The 15,970-nt window shown below is 39.1% G+C and overlaps 1 protein-coding gene across 3 annotated transcripts in view; it reads right to left on the bottom strand.

Moving 5' to 3' along the window:
* Positions 1 to 15,970, bottom strand: part of NXT2 (nuclear transport factor 2 like export factor 2) — a gene marked incomplete at its 5' end in the record, with an annotated part of 65,707 nt that overhangs the window by 32,398 nt on the left and 17,339 nt on the right. The gene's annotated exons all lie outside the window — the stretch shown is intronic.

The raw sequence follows: 15,970 nt of genomic DNA, 5'->3' as shown, positions 1-15,970 counted from the left end.
AATATACAAAATGAACCAGGTTACTTGCAAAGACAGAAACACACATATATACGTATTTATATACATATGTATGTATGTACTCAAGCATACATATAAGCACTTATACAGAACAATAATAATTTGCTCTTTTAATTTTTTAAATTCTATTAAAGCCTAAGGAAAGAAATTCAGTGCTCCCAAGCTTCAAAAAAACCAGTGCCATCCATTGAGCTGCTGAGAGTATGGAACAAGTTAAATTCCTAAATCATGATACAGTTAAGTTGAATATGGCCTGGAAAAACTGCACTTCTAGTGAAAACCAATCTCTTAAGGAAATTTAAGAGGTGAAGTCATAATGTGGGTTACTTACTGCCAGAAAACAGTGTCATCCCTGCTGAAATGCTGATTGATCTGGCAGTAAGCTGAATAGTGGGGGTATTAAAAGTATTCTTTCCTAAAAGATTTTACTTTTCAGACACATTAAAAACTGAGTTTGATTCCTGCATCTTTACATCAGCAAAAAGCAATGCAAACATGGTAAGAGAAGCAACATATCAAGAAATGTTGCAAATTAACTGGGCTTAATTTTCCTTGACATAAAAATATGTGGTCTAGTGGTCTGGGTACAGTAGCAAAAGCCAGGAATGCTGTATTTCCAATCCTGCCTGGATCAATCAGTGGCCTTAAGAAAGCGCTGTTGAACTCTGCCTCAGTTTTTCAGAGTGGAAAAAGTTCAGTGAGGAGCAATGATAATAATGTAATGAAATTTTTACTACAGAGATCTGTAACTTCCAAATGTTACAGAAACTTTTCCCCAAATTGGGCCATTAAGGAATAATACCAAAAGAGTATAGAATAAAATATCTGCTTCTCTTGTGGCCAGCAGCAGAAGTTGGACTTTTGGGGAAACTGTATGTTTAAAAAATGTAGCATAGACTAAAACCCCACAGGTTCTGCAGAAAAATGCTCCATGCGAACTTGTCTAAAAAGGAGGTAATTTTCTAGAGAATCAGAGCCTTTCTTTGGAAATTTTGGAAGTTTATGGAAGTATCAATTTCTGTCTATATCAATTATGATGCTATTATTGTATTTATAGATAGCTTGTAATTTTCCATTAGAATTGGAAATACATTCTTGAAAGAGAATCAAACTTAATTCTTAAAGTTGTGTGTTTCTTCTTTGGACTTTACAGTAAAATTTTACCTATGAAGTTCTTTGCCCTCGCTTTCAAGGTGCCACTTGGCACCTTAAATGTAACACAGGAAATACATCAATTATAGAAGATGAATGAACATCACTGGATGGCTGAGAGTGACTTTTGATCTTACAGCATCAGGAGACACTTTTTTCTGTCTGTTTCGCTGCTCTGTTTTACAGAGCTGTCACTTGACAGGATGTTATTTGGACAGGAATTCTACAAGTACGCACAACCCCAGCAGTCAGCACTTCCCAGGAAGATGATGCAGCATTCTCTGCCCCTCCAGTTCCACACAGTATCTGTTCATCTAGCAGTAAACACCTGTGGTTTTGGAAAGACACTGCTGTTAGGCACCAGAGGCAGTCCTCACAGGAGTCCCAGCTGTGTGCATTCAGTGGCAGCAGGATAATGCAAAGTACAGCTGGGTAAATGCAGATTTACAGAAATAAGGATTTAGAAAGTTCACTTTATATCCCTCCTTAATTCTGCCATATTCATTTAATCAAACATTAGATCAAAACCATTAGATTGCCTCTGCTTAGATGAAGTTAACCAGCATTTAACACTGCACTGTACTGGAATGGGATCAGACCCCTGATAAAAGCTATGAAACTGAAGAAACTTGGCTCAAAAGCAAGTTCACTGATTCCCGAGTCTCTGAAGCTTCGGGTTTCTTTCCTCACAACACATCCTCATTCTTCCTGTTATTTTTTAAACTAATTTATGACATGGCTTATCTCAACATCTGAAATGGTAAATTGACTCCTGGCTCCCCTGTATCATTTGCCTCTCTTTGCTAGGAAATTCTTGATAATTTAGTTCTTTTCCAAAGCTTCACTTTGTACACTGGGACCATTCTCCTCATTTCTGGAAGCCTTGCCTAGAGCTGAAAGATACAGAAGACCTGCACACCTCCCAGTGGAGATCCAGCCACATGCTGGCTAGGAATGTATGGCATTCCAAGTCCCAAAAGCATAATGTAAAAGGTGGAAAACGGAACAACCATACACATCAGAAATGGCTTATTTCACGATTCCTGTCTGTACACAGCTTGCAAACTGTGGAGGCTATGGGTTTCCTTGACATAAATAACTAAAAACTATTCCTGAAAATGTACCGATTTCCAGCACAACAATTCTCAGTCTGTTGTCTGAAAAATTTCTGAATGTGTAATTTGAGTGGGGTTCCCAGAACCTCAGGTCAGCAGACAGGTTTTTGTTCCTTTGTGACAAATCACAGGTAGGTAACTATAGCATGTAACTATGAAAAACTGAGATTGTAAGTGCTGGGAGTTTTTAAAGTATTCTTCCAATTCCCATTAGCCCTTTGCATCCACTCCTCCACATACTCCTCAGGGATTTCTGTCTTTAAAAAAGCCATTCAAAGAAAGTAACAAACCCCCTTTCCTTCTTTAAATCTATCTCACCCCTTTTCTGTTACAATGTAAACATTTTCAAATGATGCTGGATAGAGAGAAGTTCAGCTAAGATCTGGTTTTATACTGACCTGCTCTTATCCTGTATGCACCCTGGCTTTTTAGAGTTTTTTTAGTATCATACACTAGCTTTCATTTCCAAGTGTTAGTGAGACAGTATTATTTTAATGTTATTTGAATTGTGATAGTGTCTAAAACTTCAGCTACACATAAACTGTGATATCTCCTGTGTGAAGTAAGAAGCGACAGTCCCTGCTAATTTAAGACAGAAACAGTCATTCACTCTGCTCAGGCACAGTTGTCCCCTTCCCTGTATTTCCAGTAGACTTCCTTCATCAGTTCGTGAATGTTCAAGTGATTTTGTTTCCAGCACTCACTCTGTGAGACTATTTCACAATCTAACAGGTCTCTCTGTCACAAGGTTCTTCTCGCTATTCAGCCTGCTTTTGCTGTTTCCTTTTCAAAGTGCAACGTTTCTGTTTGTATTGCCCAATCCATCTCTTAGAAGGGAATCCCTGTTAAGGGCCATAATAGGGTTTTGATGGTTGGGTTGTTTCACATTTGGGATATCTTTCCAGGAAGCAATATGCTTCTTATAATTTACTCACTGTGTATTTTGAAGTATAAACTCAATAAACAACTATAATGAGCTATCAGAATGCTCAGCAGAATGGTATCAGCCTGTAGTTACAAATAGAGTAAATTTTCTTTATCCTAGGCTCCATTTATAGTATTTTCTTTATATACTATCCTGTTTACCACTGACTGCTTTTGCTGGTGTCATTCTTGCATCATTTTTTGTTGACAACTGTGAAGCTCTGAGAGTCCAAAGAGAAACGAAGACTGTTGTACTTAATGCCTCAGTTTTTAGACTACCATTTTTAAAATCAGGTGGCATAGGGAAAACTAAAACATTCCTTTATTTGTAGGCAGGGCATACATATAGTTTTTAACTCCATGCTTTTCTTAATCTTTAAAGAGCCTTTGCAGATACAGTGTGACTTTAAACAAATAAATTAATCCCTGGACTAAATCTGCTGTCAAATGTCACTCTACATTATTCTGTGAGTCTGGGTATGTCTATTGGTCACTGCATTTTTCAGGCAGAAGAAATCCTGCTTGCAATTAAGAGTGAAAGCACAGTGGCTGCCAAACATCTGTGAGAAATTGAACACTATTCATTTATAATCTGAAACCTGAGTGGACAACTAGTTGTTGGCCTCTTCTGTCTAGACTGATACTGTTCCCCACCTCTACTTCCAAGTGAAAGGGTCAGCCAGGACCCTGCAGGACAGAAAGGAAATGGTCCAAATGACTAACACTTTTCATTCAAGTAATCAGCGTTCACTTGCACACTCTTTTCTTCCACTTCCATCAAAACATCAGTAAGAGGAAAGCATGGTTTTAAAGTTGACAGCCTTGAAAATAAAATGCCTGGCAGAGGTTCTAAGGAAAGGCATGCCCTGGTTTTAATTTGTATTATGTAGAGGGCCTCTAAAAGTGAAAAAGCATGTGGTATGCTCGAGGCTCCTTGCGGCTGGAAGTCTGAAATGAGAGTAAGTTTATCTATGCCCTCACTTTATTTACAGTCCTTTCCACATGAAGATGCTTTTTTAACCACTCAGAGTTTTATCCCTAGCTCTTTCTCTGGTCTTTCACCTCTAATGAAAGTTTGTCATACAAAGAACACTGTGGAGTGTTAGTTAAGCTTCCCAAATTATGCTTAAGCTGAAAAAAGATAAATATTATAGTCCTTCATTTGACAGAGAGGTAAAGTGAATGCTCCATCCTTGGAGGTGTTCAAGGCCAGGTTGGATGAGGCCTTGGATGGCATGGTTTAGTGTGAGGTGTCCCTGCCCGTGACAGGGGGGTTGGAACTGGATGATCTTAAGGTCCTTTCCAGCCCTAACTATTCTATGATTCTATGGCAGTGGTTTTTTAGGAAAAAATGGTGAGAGAAATGTCTAAGTTTACATGCCAACATTTCCAGTGAGGAGCAGCTATAGGCAGAGGCTGAATTTTGTAGGGTCCATCATTCAGAAATTCAGCTGCATTACTAATTTACAACATAGGCTGTGAAGCTGTACATCTATAAGAAGATGCTACTTCTGCTGTACTGATGTGGCCATCATGAATTAAACATCATTATATTACAAGGTGGAAAGATTTGGGTTCAGTTAATGAGTATTAGCATGTAGCCAGCATAGTACAGTTAATAGGTCAAGATCTCAAGAGAGATGATTCCCAATGAAACTAGAGTTAATGCCCTGACAGATCACAGTATCCGTGACAGGAAGCTGGAGAAACATGACACTAATGGGGTCTCATAGATTTAATCCATTTTGGAAATTTACCTTTTACACAAATATGAGCTGTGCTTTTACACTTCAGTTTCTACCTTGTTCACCTATGAGGCGGGAGGGTACCAGCTTGCAAGATGACCCTATTGTTATTTAAACCAAGCTTTTAGCATTCAATCATTATGAAAGTTTTGTACCAAGTAGATTTAAAGCATTTGTAAAGTAACATCTGTGATTGAGACAAAATGCTTCTTTTTTAGTTCCCATGGCATTATCTCTACAGAGAGCTTGATTTTTTTTTCTTTTAAAAATGCTAAGTAAATCTGTGCATTCTATTGTACTCTTACCCATTTTAATAGCACAATTGTTCTGATTCATGGCAAGTGCATTTGCTTTTAATGACACAGTATCTAAAAGGTTTATGCTAAAACCTCAATCATGTTCCTCCTGTTTAGCTTTTGCTCTGGGTATAAACCCAGAAATGGTCACAGAACTGCAAGCCTGGAGAAAGATCAAAGAGACAGTTAAAAAACCGAAGCAAGAACACATAACTGCAAAGAAGATTGCTGATAAACACATCACAGTGGGTGCAGTGATCACACAGTACAGTTATGACCACTCTCAAAGCATAAGCTAAACTTGGTTATTTGACTTAAGAGACACAAAGCTTGTAAATACATTTCAGCTTACTTCTAGTAAAATCAGTTTTTATTAGCATAGAGTCTAGACAGAATTGAGATTGGAATTCAAATCTCCATAGGTACGATGCAGTTAATATATGAGATAATATTTGATGAATATACCTGCCCAAGAAAACAGCCACTCTAAAAAGGACAGAAGGAGACCTGGAAGAAAGGTGCTATTTTTTCCATTTTACAGGTTGGAAACTAAACCACAAAATGGTTTCAAGCTGAACCCAAAATATAATGATTTCAATGGGCTTTGGCTAGACTCTTTCATTCTATCAACATTGTTTCCAAATGTCACCTCAGTAAGTGCCAGACTGTACACGGTGCAATGCAAGGGGGTTTGGCAGGAGGGTGGTATAATGCAGGCTGCTCTGTGGAATGTGTGATACAGGCAGCAGAGACATCAGTGATCATCACCATGAAAGTCTGCAGGCACATATGGGAGGTCTCTGTACACCTCAGTGTTTCTGGAGACTTCCCTTACTTTACCAACAGTGTGTCTTTATGAGTCCCCCAGGGCAAACAAAATTTAAGACTAAGATTGTGAGGGAATTTGGTTTTAAGGACATTATCAAAGGCTTTTTTTTATCCACACATTATATAATTCAATGTTATAGGAATGAATTTATACCTAAACTTCCCATAATTCAGAAATAACCTGTCTCTCTGAGTCCTTAAGAAATGAAGCACTTGAGTTCATCCAAACACAGGCAAGTTTGGATGATGCTTCTCCAGGGCTCTGGAGTCTGCAAAAGTAGAGCAAAAAACCTCATAAAGATCTCTGTGACTTCAAGGAAAGTTCTGTGCTGGGGTGGCTGATGAAGTGCTCCTTTAGCTCAGACCTCATCCTCCAGAACCCCTGGGGCTGGTCTGACCCTGCGCACAGGATCCCGGGGACGTGTGCTGGCACTATACAGATATCCCCCTAACACCCCCAAATGGGTGTATTACACATTATGGAAGATGGAGAGAAACTCTCATTCCGATGATTTAAGAAGACTACAATTAATGAACTAAATCCATGCCACTGCCAAATGAAACTAAATGAAACTCAAGAATTCAGGGTTTCTGTACATTCCATTCCCTCTGAAGCTTTGTCAGCCAGCTCACATTTTTACAAGCACAATGGATTCCTGATTGCTAGATTGAGTTTTGTACGTTATTATTTCATTTTAATCACTATTTTAAAAATAAAAATTAATTCTGACATATAAATATGTTCTCATTTAGTTCACGCTGCATTTCATAATGTATTCTTCACAATTTTAAACTGAAATGGTTCTTTATTAATATTGCATTTTCCATTGTGTTTCCACATATAAAATTACAGCACTGCTGTTCTAAGATGTCTGGTAAATGTGGAACAAGCCACTTGCAAAAGATGAATTTGTTGCTTTCAGTTTTCAGCAGAGCACATTAGGCCAACATTTTAAACCTACAAAACAAATAGACCCTTACAACCTCAGATGAATACAATGTCTTTGTTTGAGATATTAACAAGTAATATCTAGCCACAGGTAGGTCTGAAAAAATCAAAGTTCAACCCGTTTACAATGTGCCTTATGAAACAGTGTTTAGTGCTGCAGATTCTGCAGGCTTTATGTTGCCTGTTAAAAACTGCAGAATAGATCAAAAATACTAAACTATAACATAATGAACTGAAACATGCTTGCTTCCTTGATGCACTTGATGAACTTGAGTTTAAACAACACATTTTGTAATCCTGCAGCCTTTGACAGCTGCAGTTGCTCTGCTGTGTAGTTCTCAAAAATGTCTATTATCATCTTTCTTCTTTAGTATCTTCTGAAGTTTCTAACACAGCAAATTCCCTTATACCGTAACATGCAGATAGTAGTAAATAAAATTTTATTTCTTTATTTCCTACTGGTACTCAAGTTCAGACCTCCTGATGTAAACCCTAGTCTGCTCACAGTTTGTTCTTCTTAATGAGGAATTCTTGGAACAATACAAATGCATTTGTATTTTTAGTATACAATATGCCTTTTCCATCTGCAAGACACTTATTTAAGCTACTTCCCTTTCCCACTGGCTAAACTGTTTTAATGTTCTTGATTGATTGGATGGATTTATTATCATATTCTTATTAGAGTATGAGATGATACCCAGATTTCTGCCTTCATAAAACAGGCCAAAGAAATAGGATATCAGAAATAAAATTAAAGCTTAAAGGTTCCATCCCTGGTGGTGTTCAAGGCCAGGCTGGACAGAGCTTTGGGTGACATGGTCTAGTGTGAGGGGTCCCTGCCCACAGCAGGGTGGTTGGCACTGGATGATCTTAAGGTCCTTTCCAACCCAAACCATTCTGTGATTCTATGATTCTATGAGTACCTTTTACATGTTTAGCATTTTTTATCAGCGGAACAAACCAGATGACTGCTGAACCATTTAGTAGCTTAAGAAAATATTCCTCATAAATGTAAGGCCACTGTACACAACAGAGGCTCAATACAGTACAGTGCTACAGTAAGGTGTAATTTTGAACTTGTTATTGGCCACCTCCACGGAAAGTATGAGAGAACACATAAGTAGAAAGGAGAAGAAAAAAGGGAAGAGCCAGGCCTCGGAGGTGCAGTGTACCCTGGAGCGTAGTAAGCTGGTCATAACAACTCAGCTAATCAACAGTCTAACCTATCTCCTGCTAAGATGACATTGTGTTTCAGTTGATAATGCAACTTCTCAGCACCACTGTGTTTCAGAACAAGTTGTACTTGGCAGAGTGCCATTGTGCTGAGTGATCCTTCTCCTGCGGGATTCCAGAGCCTCCACAAACACAACAGGTCACTTTCCACTAATGTGACATGAAAGAAAGAGATTGAAAATGTCCCTGTTGACATTGGCTGCCTGCTGAAATCAGTATGCAGAACCAAGCTCTGTTTACAATGCCCAGCTTAAAGGGAACTCACGGTACTTCGCTCAGCCCGGCCTGGCCCCTGCACAGGAGGGGTTGCATGGGGCCCCCTGGCACTCTGTTCCTCTCCTCCCATTGTGCACCAGACCCCTTGTCTCACACAGGCCCCTTCATGCACTGACCCACTGCATTGTGACCCCTATGCCATGCACTGCCCCCCCATCATACATGAACCTCAGCACACTGACTCTCCAAGCCACGCACATTGTGCACAGGCCCCCTCTCCATGTACAGTGCCCCCATATACTGCAGTGACACCCCACCACACAGCCCCATGCCACAGCCCAGGACCCTCCTGGCACCCAGCCATGGGGACACCGTGCAGTGTGTGGGGTTTGCGCACCCAGAACCATCCCCCAAGCAGAGGGGTGCCCTGAGGTGCAGCCCCCAGGGCCAGCCCATGCTGTGCTTGGGCAGCGCATTCAAGGCTGGGCTGGAGGTGATTCTGGGCAAACTGATCTAGTGGAAGGTGTCCCTGTCATTGCAGGGGTTAGACTAGATGAGCTTTGAAGGTCCCTTCCAACCCAACCCATTCTATGGTTCTGACTCCTTCTTTCCCATTCTGACTTGCCTCTCCCACACAGACATGCTGCCACACTGAACTGCTGGCTGGAGGCTGACAAGAACAGCCACAAACTAATGAATTTCAGTCTTTTTGAATGAGCACACATCGCTGCTCTAGGATGCTAATGCCTGAATACTAAATGCTAATAGGGATAGCCAGTACCTGTGGTACTGTAAAGAACACCCAAGTATCTTGCAACACTTCGGGTGTTTCTCTCAGTCTTCTTATAACTGAAAACACCTTTTGTAAACTTTTGTATATTTGAAGGCTTTGGTGTTTTCTGTAAAGTATTCAAAAAATGTAAAGCAGTATTTTTTTGGGTGTAAATTAGTACTGCGTAGATTGTCTTTTATGTTCTTCTAAAATAGGAAATGCCTTAACGTTAACCATTTGGCTTAGCAATGCACTTAAAGGTACCTAAGCAAATGCTGGAGAAATCCATTTTTTCTTTTCAGATCAGATTAATTTCAGTGTTGCTTTCAGAACACACAGGCAAAACCAATAGTTGAAGTCTAAATATTAAGTCTGAGTGAGCAGAACGGCACACAGATCAAACGATGACCTGCAAAAATTGGCTAGTTTTTAATGTTAGAAAATGGGATCACAAAACTATAAAAAGGAAGATGAAAATTGTTAAAGTGCTTTGGAAAGTAATCCATCAGTGTTACTATTGATGCCACATGTTACATTTCAGAAAAGGATGTCAAAATACGTGGAGAGCTATTGATTTAGCTCTAGCAGGCTTACAGCTACCAAGATTTCTCTCCCAAACATGTGCTGTGGTCAGACCAAGGAGAGTAAACCCTTAACAAAAATCAGAACTAAATCAATTCTCACAATTGCAGGTATAACCCGCAGTATTCAGGAAAGAATAACAATTTAAATTGGGATGTTTTGCTTCCTAAACAGACTTTAGAAACAGCAGAAGCCTCTGGAGGCCACTCCACACAGAATATGATTGTAAGAATGCCAAGAATATTTTAATCATGCACCATCTTCTATATCCCATTATTTTTATATTAATGAGTAAATGAACTGTGAAAAGATGTTGGAAAACACAGGAGAGAGAAAACATACATGGGTTAGCCAGGCAGCTTTGAGGATTTTTAAGTAATGTCATTGATGTCATGCCTCTGTAGTCCAGCTGTACACACCAGCACAAGCTAGTCTGCCACTTACTGCTCGTATTGTTTCTGTGTACCCACTTGTATGAGAACTGGAGCTGGCTGCTTACCAATTTCCCTGTCTCCATGGATTATCTCCTCTATTTTGATGTGTTTTCTGAAGCCCTAAAGCAACTGAATAATAAAATAAAATGAAGAGTCTTTTCTTGATTCCTCACAGTCAATTTAGGAATATAGTTAGTCAAAATTTCTCCTCTTGTGGAGGTGGGATTCCAACTCCATCAGTATGTAATCACAAGCATTTTGATTTTGGAAACAGTAATAGAAACCTGTATCAGCTGTTTTTAATGGAATGTTGGTCTTAAAACTCTTTCTATGATCTCAAATATTGTTTAATAAAGTTACCATCAATTTTTCTTCTTTTGATATTATACCATATACTATTCATTGAGACTCTTACCATACGAGTGTAAATAGAGAAGATAGATAGATACATTCTCCTCCTGTGCTTGCAATTCTTCATCCTGGCTCTGTGCAAAAGTGCTCTAGTACTTGGATTCAATCCACAACTACAAATCACATTCACACTTATGTATGTTCTTAAATCACAGTTATAGTGAGGCTAAAATTTGACTCTCAGTTGCTTTTCTGTTGCTGAGGTTTTGATTTTCCTACTACGCTGGCCTGATCTAATGCGCTTCATCAACATGAAACCTTAGAAAAAAAGGGGAAGAAAAAAAAAAAGAAAGGATTAACCGAAATTCTCTCACTTATTATAATGTAATTACTATTACAGTAACAGCTTGAGCCAGTTTTCCTTTGTGGATCTAAGGATGGAAAGTTTGAGTAGTATTTCTTTTCCAAATCATAGTATAATTGCCCCGGTCCGAGAAACAGACACCTCAGAAAGGCCTTGTCTGTCACAAACATGGGAAACCTACTCAGACGAATAAATAACCAGGTGGCCAGACTGAGCTGCATACCAGACTGACGAGATGCGCTGAGTTACATACTCCTACAGCTACAAAATTCACTGTGAAATCTGATTCTTGGCTCTTCCTCTATCCTTCACCTCTTATTCACCCAAGTGAGAATCTTCCCTCTTAACCTCTGACAGTTTATCTTCTAAGGGAGCCTTTGACATGTGTGATTTTTTAAATTGGCTTTTACAACTAAAAGCATATTGTATCAACTGGGGTTTTCTCATTCACCTGCTCAATGACTTCTTTAGAGATTGTGATAGATTTGTGACTAAAGTTGAGTTGACTTTTCCTGACTACATCACATTTATTGCTGTGTGAACTTACTCCACTCTAGTAGTAGCAATACTGCTCTAGTAACTTCTATTCATTTGCCTGGTACAGTTTTCAACAGTAGGATGATTATCCTAAGAGAGGGAAACATTATGTGTACTTTCTCTTGCATATCACAAAGACAGATTTCCAAGACAGACTTTCATTTGCACATCAGTTAGCAGCTGGGCTCTTGCATAAGCCAGTATATTGCACTTGAATGTTAGGTGGCTGATTAGAGAACTTCCAAAATGCCGTATTAGTTCATGAAAAGCAATTCTACTGAAGACAGAGTGCAGGAAGTCATCCAGGGTAAGAGAACTCAACAAAAAAATCTTAGAAAAAGCTTTACATGAACATGCATAAGTTAATTAGAGTATTTTCTGTATATTTTACTATACTCTTTAGCTCAGTTTCAAGGCATGGAGTTTAATAAAATCAGAGTGGTGTCAAAAAGGACAGGGTATCTCTGACCTGCAGGCTGAAATACACCATGGAAATAAATACTCAAACCTGTCTTATAGGGTTAGTTCAGGTGCCAAAAGCAGTCTAGCTGGGGTGTCAGGGAATTCAGTTAGGCAATTTACCAAACAGAACCCTACCCTTGTTTAAGATGACTCAAATCATCCATTATAACAAGAACTCAGGAATGCTGGGCAGTTTACAATGGAACTATCGTGGTTTTTTATCTAGTAACAACATATTAAAACGAAGACTTTCTGAAACCAAAGATTTGCCCACAGTACAATGTAGGCCACTGCAGAAATACCTGCCCCTACCTGGGCTATACTTGAACTGGAGGTTATGGGGAATGTTTACACAGCCCAGTGTTGGGCAAAGTAGCTGCACAGCTATTTTGGAAAGGCTGCTGACACAGTAAGTCTGAGCAGAATGCTCTGCTGGTACAGCTATGCTTCTTTCAGGACCTGAGCTATCTCTGCACTGCACAGCACCATGTAAACAGCCTTGAGACCTCTCTGTTTACTCCCAGATCAGGCATGGCAGGTATAACAACCAGGTTAGCTTCTCAGGTCACCTTTCCAGTATATGCTAAGGTCCTTTGGAGGAAATATTTCTGTAGGCAAGAAGAAGGCAGACCAAGGCTTTAAATCCACCCATTTTATGCATCTTCACCGAGACTATCAACTGTTTTTTTCAGGAAAGCCAAGCTATGATGGGTATCAGCTCATTGGCTGCCTCATGTTACAGCTAAACATATTTACTGTTAGCTTGTGCCAAAAAAAGTTAGTGTCCCTGCCCATCAGCTCCTGGCCCCACATTCCCAACCTCTTCTGTGTCACGGAAAAGCCTCAAAATTTTGACATCCTATTTCTAAATTCCTACTGTAGAAATTCAAACTGCTCACTAGTGTCTTCCAACTCCAGTAGTTACAAAGTAGAAGGTCTTGCTCAATCTCTGCTGCTATAACCAACAGAGAATCTTCTGCCCATCAGGTCTGTGAAACCCAAGGCTTGCCTTACTTGACAAATACGTATTTTCTGACCAGATCCCACAGTGGCTTCTTCTGCAAAAAAAAAAAAAATGCTTCTTCTAATGCTGCACTCTCAGTCCTCTGTTCCTGATTCCCTTCCCATAACACATCTTTCCAAGGTTAACAGCGTACCATGATTATATGTAGAGAATTGCATAGGGAAAGGTTGAGAGTATAAACAGGACACAAAGTGCATATTCAGCAAAACAGTATTTTAAAATCAGCTTTGCTTCTTCATTTTTAGAGTGATCTTGTGGGGTTTTTTGTTAACAACTGTTTATTATTTGGGTTTTTTTGGCTAACAGCAGTTTATTATTTGCAGAAGGATTTGCTTACTGGGCAGGATCATCAGCAACAGCTCAAAGCAAAAATGATTCTCAAATTGGGAAAGATAACTGAAAGGAACATTACACCTTGCCAAAAGCCTGTGAGATGAACATTAAGAAAGTACACTATGAACTGAGATTATGGACCTGGTGGTGTGCAAACCTTGACACAGAACTGAATACAAGGTATGTTTTTTGCTTTCCCCATAAACCATCTTTCTAGATTAAGAATGAAAGGAATCACAGACCCACTGCCTCATCTAGCCCTTGAAGCACAGGACGTTTTTGTCTTGTAGCAACTAGCAATGAGGCATTGAGCAACTTGATTGTTACTTTAGCTGTGGTGGGACATTAACAGACAAACAAAAGGTTCTTAGCGCTTGTCCTTAAATCCCAGCCTGCCCTTTTAAGATGGTCTTGTTTTCATTTCTTCTCACAAGCCTAACTCACAGAATCTGTTATCCTCCACTCAGCATTATGTCTTTACTGAAAAACAGCAAATGGCATTTCTGTCAGCTGAGAATCTAAATCAGACCCACACTTAAATGTCTGTTAAACTTTTGTTGGTCTATTCTACTCAACAACAAAAACTCCAGAGCTCTGCCTTATGAGAAACTGGAAATATCTGCTGTTGGGTCTTGCAGTCTGGTTTCAGTAACAAATAAAGATACAGTGCATTCCTTCAGGGAAGTATTGATATGAATCATCCTATTCAAGAAAAGGTGTATTAGAAGAAAGTGAATCATTGTTTGCTCTATGCAGTGCTCCAGAACATTGTAGGTACAAGTATTATTCATCCAGATGCGTAGTAACTTCACTAAAACCACTCTTCTTAAGTACACACAGCCCTTTTGGAATGTGTAACTGCCTTACTTTGGGACCAGCTATTCCATTCTGTACATACTGATAGAAACAAAATCACTGTAAGCACAATAATAAACTTGGTATTATCAGTGTGTGTATCTTTTTTCTCCCGGTAGTCTGCCCACACAGACTGAAAGCACTCAATCACATTTGATCTTGAAAACTAAACATTACTAATCCTGGTTAACATTTAGATGGGAGGCCATAAATGCACAGTCACAACTGATGTAGAACAAAGAACTGTGACTGACTATTCAATAAATGTTATGCCACATATATCAGAAGATTGACTTTATTTAGTCCTACTGTTACTGCTAAATTGCTATGGAAGAAAAAGGAAACAAGAATTATTAATTCCAATTCCTATGTTTAGTTGCAAGCAAAGATATGCTTTCAGCAAAGAAAAGAGGAAATAGTATTTCAAGAAACATGCATTTCTTAATCTAAGCCAGTGCTATTTACAGTTAATTACAGAAAAGTGATATATTAATATACAATTAAAACCACCTGCAACTGAATTTAGCCTACAGGTTTTCACTGTAGACACTGTCACCTCTGTACCAGGATAAATTGCATCTTTAAACTTGTATGAAACTTGTATGAAAAAGGAGATGATCCTTACTTGCCAACAGGATGGAAGAGGGACAACAGAATACTAATACAATTAGCAACTCGTATTCTCTTTCTGCAGAAACAAAAGTCCAGTTTTGCCCTTAGGGTAGATACGGCTATTTTGTATTTTACAAATTACAAGCATGCCAGTGATTGAATGCAAGACAAATGCAACATTGGAAATAACCAATCACTGCTGTCAGCTGACAATAGCTTCCTTATTCACTATTAGGCAAATAGTGCTTTGATACAGCTCATGGACTGTTGGAAAAGTAATTGATAATAAAATGCATTGAAAGATTTTGGAAGGCCTGAGCCTATCAGCATGTCTGAGCTGGGCACAACACCTCTGTGAATGAAGTTGACTGCACGGGGTGTAAATGCCATGTTCTCTACATGCCCACAGGAGATGAGATGGGATCCTCTAACAGGACAGGTGCACACCCTTTCAAAATTAGTTTTTTCCATATTTCATAGTATCTAAAGAAAATGAGAAATCAAGATTCTTTATCTGTTTAAATTACTTATATTAATCCTAGCTTAAAGTTTAGTTTATACTGATTTTAGTTATCTTTCAACTATTCATATTTATTGTCTTCTGAGGATTAGAAGACCCTTCACTTGCAGCTTTCCTTGAATAAAAGCTGTCCCAGAAAGCTTACAATGGCATTCTTACATATTGTTATCATACATATTTTTACATATTGTTACATATTGTTAGGTTTTCACAATTCAGAACTTTTTCCAATCTTTTATAAAATTACTTATGCTTAGAGTATGTGCATCACTAAGAGGAGACTGTGTGCTCTAGACTTTTAACTAGCACATGACTGGGCAGGATTTGCCCCTAAAAGGAGTAACAACAACAACAAAATAATCCATTGGCCTTTTGCTCTAACCCTCTCTAACCCAGGACCATATGAGCACTGTAGGTCTGTGTAAGACATTATTGCCAACATATATATAGCTCTTGCATCACACATGACATGTGAACAGTTTGAGTGGGGCTCCGTATCAAACCTACATCACTGGATTGACAACTGAAGTGTAGGTGTTTCAATACTCTGCTGCAGAGACTTCAATGTCCTGGGAGTGAGCTGCAGACTTACGCAGCTCTGTCCAATTGTGAAGCAACACAACCTGTAATAGCTGTTGTTATTTCCCT

This window comes from Psittacula echo (genome assembly GCF_963264785.1).
Source record: "Psittacula echo genome assembly, chromosome: 8".
Taxonomy (NCBI): Eukaryota; Metazoa; Chordata; class Aves; order Psittaciformes; family Psittacidae; genus Psittacula; species Psittacula echo.
This window is presented reverse-complemented; position numbering and strand designations above follow the sequence as displayed.